Consider the following 11,383-nt stretch of genomic DNA (forward strand, 5'->3'; position numbering starts at 1 on the left):
AAGGAATATTTAGGGTTCAATACAAGTTAGGCACTTACAATGGAAGTGAATGGGGGCCAATTTTTGAAAGATAAAATACTCACTCTTTCAAAAGTATAGCAACAGGACATAAACAATATGTGTTAGCATTATTTTATTGTGATAAAATCACGTACTAACCTTTTTTTGTGTAAAGTTATAGTCAATTTTACAACTTATTTGCATGACGATGTAATGCCAACAATCCCTAAAACTCTAAAATGACTGTAAAAATTACAATTTAAACAACTTTACAGCTCAAATAATAAATGAGTTTTAACAGAAGAATTAATGTAAGTGCTTTCATAAAATTATAAGCTTCAAATATCTGCCTTTAAACCCTCCAAAAATTGGCCACATTCACTTCCATTGTAAGTGCCTTACTGTAACGACGCTGATGCTGAGGGTTGATCCATGTGCAGAGGGTTATTAAGAAATTTAGAAGAGTCAACCTACAATTACAAATCCATAAATCCAAAACAGTATAGAGGTCACAAGCCAGGGAAGCCATTCAATTAGGCAAACGATCCAAATCACAAACACTGAATAGAAGAATCAGGGAGCTGTCAAAAACCCAGAACCAGATGGACAGATATAGATAAACAGATACAGGAATGCTCTGAATTGATGTACATGCCAACAATAATTAGCAATGAGTGTGAAACTATCAAAGATATTTATAAGCACATAGTGATAAAACATAGTAATAAAACTGAAAACAAGGAGTTCATGATCTTCAAAATTCAGGAGATGAGGACCTCCTGTGATGAGGTGGGGAAATAGCAGGCTGAATTGTTACTGTAACCTACATTTTTCAAGGAGGCACCAGTCGATATACATTTTTTTGGTAATCAACATAATGTCACAAATGCTGTCGATTGAGCATAGCTTGTATTGAACCCAGAATATTCCTTTAAAAATATTGACAATAAGCAGGAATATGCGTTTGTGCTAAAAACAGCAAGAGACAAAGCTGAATGATACTGAATGAGGTCTTCTTTTCAGTTTTAACTTGACATGGTGTCTTTCAAAAGTGACAGTGGTGAGTAGCACATGTTTTTATTAAAAAATAATTCAAAATAGTCAAGATGGGTCTCCTTTGGTGTTCAGGAATTGGGAAGAGTTAGGCTGCACTACACTTGGCCTGTTTGTCCGGCTCTATCTCTCTCTCTCTCTGAGCACCAGTGGGCATGAGCAGTGGGCACTATGACGATGACGTGTGCGAATGCAAATTATCAATGTCTCGTGATTTCACAAACACACAGATTTTAAAATGAGATGTTTCAGCAGGGTGGTAAATATAAATGCTCTTTTTATACCAGGCAGGAAGTTTTGAGTTCTGAAACTAACCGTATGTTTTTATAACATCGACATCTTATATGTCTAAATATCAAGGACTATTTAATTCTCCATTTCATGAACCCTGCAATTGTATTAATAACAAGTGTTCCTAAAATTACAAATACATTAAGCATACATTTGTATCAATTCATTATATACATAAACATGTCTTTATATTTATTTAATAACTATAAATTAATAATTGATTAACGTTCTCATGAATCATTAACAACTCCTTTACTACTGATTTGTAATACATCTGTTAGGTATGGTTAATAAGTTGTTAACAAAGGATAAAAAAAAAACTTTCTTTATGCACAAATTAAACAATAATAATATGTTAATTACAATGACAATAAATGAAGAACATTCTATTTGTACATTTGACTATTAACGTATTAACGATAGAGACATAAATTAATAAATTCTGAATTAACTATAAACTAATGGTTTAAAAATGATTTATTAGTACTTATTAACATATCTGCGTTTGAATCCTTGCCTCTCTACTACCACACATGACACACACAGAATATTGCAACTACAAGTATTGTTACTGTACATACATACAGTAGGCCTATTATTTATAATATTTTTTTTAAAGGCTTAGGGGTGGGGATACGATTAGTTTGAGTGTTGGTGGTGAGTTTTGAATGGTTGGAGACCAGTTACTCTTGACTAGAGGTGGAAAGTAACGAATTACAACTACTCTTGTTACAGGCTTAGAGTATATATTAAAATTTTGTAACTTTATTACTTTAACTTGAGTTGAAGCGCTAAATCTGTTTATAAACTAAAAGATGCTTTGCATGGCACGACTTGCATAAACTGCCGCCTGTGTCCTCTCTTAACTAGCTTCTTTAAGATTTTCTGCCCTGTCACTATACAAGAACTGTAATACTGTGATTTTCTGCATATTTCATTTTTATTCTGGAAAGGAGCTTTTCATTCAGGAACAAGGGAACCGTCTCAACACGTTTAACCACTGTTCAAACTTCACTTGTTTTAAGGTAGGCAATGTTTTGACTGTCAAACATTAACACAATGTAGTTTGACATACATGTGGGGATATCTTGTTTACTTGCTACTATATGTCTAAAACAAACTTTTAAATACCTTAGATACAATGCAAATAGTGTCGGAAATTAATGGGGACTGTTGCTGTCCTTTTCTGCTTATTGCGGCCCCCTTCGGCTGCTTAAAGCGGCCCTCATCAGCCACTCGTGTCTCGTTTGGCATAACGTGGCGGCCCTTTCAGCTTATCGCGGCCCACTAGGAAAAGTCGCGGTTCTCCCTATGGCCAGTCCACCCCTGATGTCAAGCTAACATAGCTGGCAAACAATAAATCAATGTCATGATCCAGTTCACAACCCATTAGTTTGCAAGGACTTAGCCTTCCGTATGCCGTAAACTTTCATCATCAATTCTTAACATTCATTAAAAAATAAAAATAAAAAAACAATAGTCCTAAGGTGAAGATGTTACATTTCCATGTATTTTGAGTTTGTGAGATTGCAAGATAAGCATGCTGAAGCAACAATATATCCAGTGGACCTAGACAAAGAAAACAAGGCACATGTACTTCAAAAGCAATCTGTGTCCAGGCCATTGAGGAACAGAGGTTTATTGAGTACACATGAATTCAGCTGTAATTAAAACCCTTGAGGCAATTAGCAGAAGAACCAGCTGAATTATTCGACTGTAATCAAATCAATTAACCCATTGTGGTTTTAACCTCATTCAGCAAACCAAGCAAAAGTGAGAAATTCAACAGTCAGACAGATTCCCCATTTCCCCATTGTCATGGAGCTGCTGGAAAAACTGCAATGTGGATTTTATTAGCTGTGTGATCAGTGGAGTGGCAATACATAAACCCATACCACATTCTATTAAAGGGTACATTCCCCCCAAAATGAAAATTCTGTCAAAATGTACACACCCTCATGTTATTACAGACTCATATGACTTTCTTTCACCATAGTAAACGAGATGCTAGGCAGTATGTTAGCCTCCGTCACCATTCACATTCAGTCTATGGAAAAAGATGCAATTAAAGTGAATAGTTACTGAGATATCAGTCCCTAACGTTAAGACTAACATATCCTTCTTTATGCTCCACAGAAGGAAGAAAGTCATACTGTATGGGTTAGGAATGACATGAGGGTGAGTAAATGATTACAGAATTTTCACTTTTGGCTGAACTTTCTCTTTAAGTCCTCTACATAAAAAGGATAGTACAGGATCTTTAATGAAAAAGTCTAAACAGAAGTCTTCTAGCTCAACCTGTCCAGATAATGAAATATTTTCCTTTGGCACTACAGGAGGTTTCTTGCACTTAAATTTGTATTGATATCTCACTTTTTGTGATTAATAAATTACTTTTATTGGGGAAGAGTTTTGTCATCAAAAAAAGTTAATGAAGACCAATTAAGGTGATGGATATGTAAGATGAAAACAGCAATGTTTTGTTCTTGTGCCTTAACCGGACAGGTTTATGTAAACCTTTTAAAGCGCACATGTATCAGCACAATAAATCAAAATAGACAAGTGAATAGAGAAATAGAGAAAACAGAGCCATGTCAATGAACACACTATTATCATGTAATAAAAATCTGTCAGTTATGTCTTTGCATAAGCCAGCATCTAATATAATGAGACTGTGCATGAGCTAATTTATAATAAAGCCTACACTGCAGAACCATTACAATTACAAAGTACTGCAAATTCTGACCTATCCTAATTCAGTTGTAAATTTAAAGAATTCCATGTGGATGCACTGCAGCTGAGAAAGTCTCAAAATCATTGCTGAAACAAGAAACTTATAATACATCAACATTTTCCATTAGATGAAAATAGGTAAAAGGATTACATTCACAATAGTCCACCAGGGAGTGCTAACATTCTCACAAAGAAAGCTTTATGTGGACAGCAACTTCCCCAGGCTGTCCCCAGGCTGTCTTAAACTTTAAAAGAGACAAGAAGTACAAGAAGATCATCTTTTGTTGAGATCTGAATAAGCAATCATATTGTGAAGACAATTTGGAAAAACAAATATGCTCAGCATGACATTGAGAATTGCATCGACATCAGCTCAAGGTTTACCTTGAACACCTGTGATAATCCTTTCTATAAGGAAGACTTGCAGACTTGAGTGAGATTTAAGATGACATTTATTTGATGAATATAAAACAGAAAAAACATGTCTCTCTTTGGCGTAGGCCCCGTCTGGCAGTCCGAAGAAGTTGTACTCGGAACCGTCATGTCCTGCCGGAGATAGGAGGCAGGGGCGAGGAGCCTACCCCCGAGCAGGACGGTGCTCAACTGGTGGTGGTGGGGTGGTGGAGGTTGCCGTGTTAGCACACTGAAACAGCAATGTGATAGATTGTGAGCAGACTTATAAAGCAACGGCTTACATGTGATTGGCTGGGAATTACCCAGCTAATGATTCCAAGGGGCCTGAAGATGACATAAAATTATACAACTTAATAAAAATGCAAAAAAAAAAAAAGGGAAATAAATAAAATAAAATGCTAAAAACAGGATGTACAACATGTATACTGACATCAGATTTCTTATCTTTTTTTCAACAGGTATTTGAATTGAGTTTGTTTTTTTTAATAGATATTTTCTTTCAAATTATTGTCCTAACACATTGTCCATTATATATCCCATTTTTCACAAGAGACCTTTGAATATTATTGTCGACAATGGGGGGCTTGTAGTCAAACATTTTGAGAACCACTGCTCTAAAGGATATCATAGATTAAAAAGATATTACACAGTTTGTGTGTGAATTTAGTTCTTCTATTATGCTGTTGAGACTCCATTTCAGTATTTCTCTGATTTAAAGACAGTAAGTCAATTTTTGGCAAGATTAGTTTTATAAATTCAGATAGGAATTAGAAGAATTAGAACACTAATGTTACAACTCTATTAGCTCCTTTATTAGGTCTGCAGGACATAACAGGAGCTGCAAGCAATGCCTAATCCTAGAATAAAGCACACTCTTGTCTCTGACAACATGTGACCCTGAAGCCAGATGACTTCCGCTTGTGTCTTTACGAAGGTTTGTCAATTGTATTGACAAACCTTCGTTTTAAGGCTTGCCAGTTTGAACATTCAAGTGATTTTACACCATTCACACAGTCTGTATTTTATCATCTTACACCCAAACAAATGAGAGAGTAGCCTGTGAGAGACGAAGCTGTTGTTGCTGATGTTGCGCTGCTTCACGGAAGATCCATCGACAACAGATAGGCTACTAAATAACTGAATGGATGAACATGCTTCAGGTACAACATTATCACAAGTTTAATACTGACTGCAGTCTCACAGTCTCAATCAATTAATCTCTGAAATCCTCTTCCCTAGCAGTGCAGAATGATAATAGCAAAATAATTTTTTGTCACAAAATAACAGAATACTTAAAGTGCACATGAATGGTGATCAGAATGCAGAAGGTACAAAAATCACATAAACGCAGCGTAAAAGTAATTCATACAACTCCAGTAGTTTAATCTATGTCTTCAGAAGTGATATGATAGGTGTGGGTGAGAAACAGATCAATATTAAATTTGTATTACTATAAATGGTCCTCTCTGCCTAGTAGGGGACGAATTTAAAATCTTAGTGAATGCCGTATGTGGTATAATGACATGGAGAGCTTAAATAATTTGCAAGCAATTGCACATATTTCATATTTTTGAAGTGAACTTGTTTTATTGTTATCATCGAGTTCCAGTCTTGGTTCAAGGTTCGGGCTTTCTCAAGCCAACATCAAAGTTTGCTCACAAAATTTAGCTTCTTGTCACATTGTGCCCTAAGCCCCGTCTGCTGGCAGGTCATCCCAGTCTACCTGGACGAGGGAGGGGACAAGGGGAGGGAAACAGAAATTAAACTGGGGGGTACTTCCTGTAACAGTGTAGTACCCCCCCAAAAAACACTGTAAAATTTAAAAGAGAGGGAAAAGGCCAACGCAGAGAGGCAGTGAGAGAGAGAGAGGAGAGAAAAAAAAAAACTCTTACTCGCCAGTTCTCCGATACGCCGCAGCTTGTTCCTCGGCCAATCCTCCACCCTCTATCGGACGACAGCCACGCCTTTCTGGGCAGATCAGAGGCAGACCTCCAGCCCTTGGAGGACGGAATGCCCCGCCGCGTTCTCGGGGAACAGAAGGGGTCTCCCCCGCCCCTGGCAGCGGTTCTCCCGTTCCAGGCGGTCGCAGCGAGCCCCTCCCCGCTCGGTGGACCCTGCCGCGTTTCAGCGGCGACATTTCATAAAGACTGAAAATTCATAAAATTTGCAGAAATTGACAGAAATTATAAATACACTCACTAGAGGAGCAGTGGCTGGCAACTCTGCTTCAAATAACCAAATAATAAAAAGAAAAAAATACAAAACATAAACACCACTTTACATAAAGACTAATGTTTACACAACTCACAAAAAAAGAAACACACTACACGAACCTACAGGGCTGGGGTTCCCCACAGAAGGAGTGATCACCATAGCTAGTTATCCAAAAGCACACTTCCAAACACACCACTTTGCACTCAGATCACACTATCACACATTTAAAAAGTGTCACAAGGCACAGGTTGAAGGCGCACCACCACTACCACCACAGGAAGACACCAAGTGGGACCCCAGCTCCTGAAAGAATCAAAAATAACTAAATGAGCTATCAACATTTAAATTTAAATCACAGTTTGATGGTTTCATACAGCTCAGTCACGAAGCAAACAACAGTGATGGGTAATCAACACATTATCACAATAACCAAATATTATTCACAGTTTGATGGTTTCATACAGCTCAGTCACAAAGCAAACAACAGTGATGGGTAATCAACACAGTATCACAATAAACAAATATTCAAAACAAAAAAATAATGAAACTCAATACAGACAAAAAGGGAGAGAGAGCTCACATGGAGCAACCATGTCGCTTGTTTGCAGTAATTAAAAAAAAACAGAGAGCAACAATCCTCTCTGCAATTTACAAGATGACGGTGTTCCCACAGCACAGCACCAGAGAAGCTACAAGGCTGTAAAAAATGACAGCAGTGGACAATGATCGCTAGAAACGAGAGGGAAAATCCTGTGGCGAATGTAAACAAAAACAAAAGATACATTACTAATGATTCCATATCACCCGCTCATAATTATACACAAAGAAACACTTACCAGATAAGGACAAATCACCCAAATATCCCAACCCTTCACAGGCAAAAGCTTACGGCATTCATATAACCTGCCGTTTAACTGGGATGCAGAGAACCACAGGCAAAAGCTTACGGCATTTATATAATCCCGCCGATTAGCTGGGATACAGGGAACCGCACATTTCTTAAAACATCAGACAACCGTTATAACCACAAACAAAGCTAAACCACTGGCTTAGTACAAAGACAGCTTTAATCCACATACCTGAGGGGTGAAACAGTCATCCAATCCACTAATGGTAAATGCTGAAGGAAATGAGAAAGAAGGGCAAACAGACGCGCTGCAGCTACAGTCACAAACATCAAAGAAAGGGGGAAAGCCGGACATAACGCACTCCAGGCGGCAACCAACCAGCTTTTTAAATGGAGAGCCTACCATGCTGATAGGTGATTGCAAGTGTCAATCACCACTTACCTAACTCTGTTACAATCCACCCTTCTGCACGTCGCCCCGACGGTGAACTAAACAAAACCTACCCTCGAAACCTTCAGTTCCAAAGCCGGAACCAAGCATCTGCTGCAATACCCACTATATTAGACACCATACCTGCCCCCATTGATCGTGGGAGGTGATGTACTTTAGAATGCTGCCCAGCAGTACTCCTTCCAGTCCTCCTCATGACACTTTCTCCTATTGAAGCAGAATTGGAAGAAAGATTCATTACAAGCTGCAATTTCACCAGGCAGTACCTCCTCAAACCCCTGAAGGGCAGAAGAGGCCATACCCCCAGGTACTTGCCTACCAATAACTTGTGGCGTTTCCGTCACCAGGACAAACAAGTCTTCCTCATCTATCTCCTCTTCCCGCAGCCGCACAGATTCAGCTACCGGATTGTCTCGTATACTGGGGGAACGATTCCTGCCGATCAGAGTTCTCAACAAGGATCAGTGCACATGCTTTACCTTACATAAATCTGTGGTGGGGGTAATATTATACACCACACCACCTTCCTTAGGTGCTTTAATGATCTGATACACCACTGAACTAAATCGTGGAGATATACCAGCTGACCCTCCTTCAGTGGTGCTTCTCGTACCCGCAGATCATGCCTGGCCTTTCGACGATCTGCCATGGCCCCAACTACTCACGAGCACCCTCAAAGGCAACCTGCAACCAATCCTGATGCTCCAGGACCCACCTATGGACTCTACCTGCCAGCGGCTTTTTGACTCTACCGCTGGCAATAACACTTGGAATACCTCTTCTCCACCATCCGGGCGAAACACCCGACAATAAAACACTCCATTAGTCTCCACCAGGCATTCCCACTGCCGAAGCAGAATCAGAGCCGACCTGGAGAGTTTCTTACGCTCAGCGACTTCCACCTCCAGAACATTAACAGCTCCCTGATGATTGAATCTGCCTCCTGCTGAGTACCCATATCACATGTGTAATAAAAAGGAAATTATGTAATTTGATTTACCTGGGTGGTTTGCTGTAACACGTAGATTTTGTCGTGACAAGGCATCAGCATTGCGGTTGCTCTTCCATGATATATATTTGATCTCAAAGTCAAAGGCTGGCAACTGGGAGCCCAAATGTCAGGTTATTGAATGTCAGGTTATTATCGGTAAAGACTACACACTTATGCTCCATTAGGTACTCCCTGAACTTTTCAGTCATGTCCCACTTGAGCGCCAAAAACTCCAGTTTACTAGAATTGTTGTCAGACGTATTGCGCTTAGTGAGCCTAAGACTGCACTTTCCATAAGCCATATGATGCAACTTACTTCACAGCTCCTGTGAGAGAACTGCCCCTAGCCCCTCTGCAATCATCTTTTATATTCTCATATAAAAACCATACTTTTCACCAATAAGCATCAAGTGCTAACAATTATGTGAATTTTGGGCAAAGACAACAGTTAGAAATGTATTTAAAATCAACTTTTGCTAAATAAATAAACAAATAAAAAATCCTGTTATCATCATCAATTTCCCAGTACTGTCCATATTGCCATGAAGGGCCACAACTACATAGACATTGAGGGGTGTTCTTACACACTAACAATAGTATACAGCACCCTTTCCTGTTATAATACACAGAAACACTGCAGAACCTTTGTAACGTAAAAATAAGGCTAAAAAACAAAACAACATTGAGTTATCAAGTTACATGGTCCTTGCGTAAATTTAAATTTCTGTTAGATGCAAATACTGTACAACACAATCAAACTAAAAACTAGTTCATCAGTTCAGAAGGTTGTATAACAGGGGCCTGTTTCAGAAAGGAGGTTCAACCAACTCTGAGTTAAAACTTGAACTCTGAGTTGACTTACCCTGAGATGGGAAACTCTGAGTTCCCCTTCTGTCGCTCTCTCCACGTTGTGTCGGAGAAGCGACACTAGGGGTCTCTCTTGAGCGCCGATATTCACCTCTGATCTATTGAAAAGGGCCAATGGGAGTTGGCAGTCAGTATTTGCATACCCGCCCCGGACATACGGGTATTTAAGCCGGGCAAATACGGGAGTTCATTCAGAAAATTTCTTCGAGCCGATGGTCTGTCTGCAGTTGCTGCGAGTTTACACACCACTATAAAACGTTCCTGTTTCCTCTGACGATCTGCATGCTGTTGGATCTTGACGGCGCACAACAGCGGCTTTCTCCTTCACTTTGCACGGCGTGCACTGTTGCCCCTGAGCGCTCGACAGCGCAGACACACATACACACTGTGTATATTAAAAGAGTTATTTTCCTTAAAAGAGTAAATTTCTCTAAAAGAGCAAACACAGCGGCGTTGAACGTCCTTTTCAGGACGCATCTTTCTGAAGATGCCTTTCCGCCCCTGTGTAGTTTTTGGAGGCGGTGATTTCTCCCCACCTCTGACGGTCATAAAAACCGCCTGGCGTACCTGGGTTGCGAAACACGCAGGCAGCGTTTTTTATGAATGGTCTATGTTTTCAGTATGAAAACATAGCCATGACAGCATTGCGGTCGTAGGCTTTCTCTTGTAGTGAGAGAGAGCCGCTTCAGCCGCCCCCCGCGCCTCACCTCCTTCCCACGGGATTGAGGCAGGCGCCTCGGGCGATGAAAACGATCTGAGGTCAATGACGGGCTGCGTTTCGCCGGGTGAACCCCCTTGAAACCCCCCGCCTCCCCGGCATGCTTGCTGTTTTCCGTCCGGGCTCGGGATGAGCATGCTCTCCAATGGGTTATGTTTTCAGCCTGAGAACATAGCTGTAGCAGCGTTGCGATCTCTGCTTTCTTGTGATGAAGAAAGCCACTTCAGCCGCCCTCCGCTCCTCCCTCCCTACGGGATTGATGCTGGCGCCGCGAGCGATGAAGATGATCCCGGGATTAGCGCGGTCCGCCTAACGGCCGGCCGCCCGGTCCCTGGAGCTCCCGGACATTGGATGACGACATCACCGCTGCATCGGAGAGCGTCACAGCTGCATCGGATGCGGATAACTCGCCTGGGCCGCCACCTACGGGTCTGCTTGCCCAGTCTGAGCCTGACGCACGGAGATCCGCTATGCTTCCCTGGGCTTGATGATTCACGGGCTGGTGCACCGCCCACAGCTGCACCCCCCTGTTCCTTCCCGCACGTGCACGACGAGCTGAGCGAGCCAAGCTTCCTCGCTCCTCCGCTCTCACTACCCTCGGCAGTAGAACGGTCCCAGACCGCTCCCACCCTGCATGCCATGGCCCCTCCCTGCAAGTCCACCGGGCCAAGGCACTTCAAGATTTGCACTTGGGTAGTCCTGTTCTTGACGTGCTGCAGGAACTGCACTCGGACAGGCGATGTCCACCCTCGTGGTCCAGAAACATAACAAATGGACTGGATCTGGTCATAGTACAGGAGGTAG

Source organism: Xyrauchen texanus, chromosome 6, assembly GCF_025860055.1.
Source record: "Xyrauchen texanus isolate HMW12.3.18 chromosome 6, RBS_HiC_50CHRs, whole genome shotgun sequence".
In the NCBI taxonomy this organism is placed as follows: domain Eukaryota; kingdom Metazoa; phylum Chordata; class Actinopteri; order Cypriniformes; family Catostomidae; genus Xyrauchen; species Xyrauchen texanus.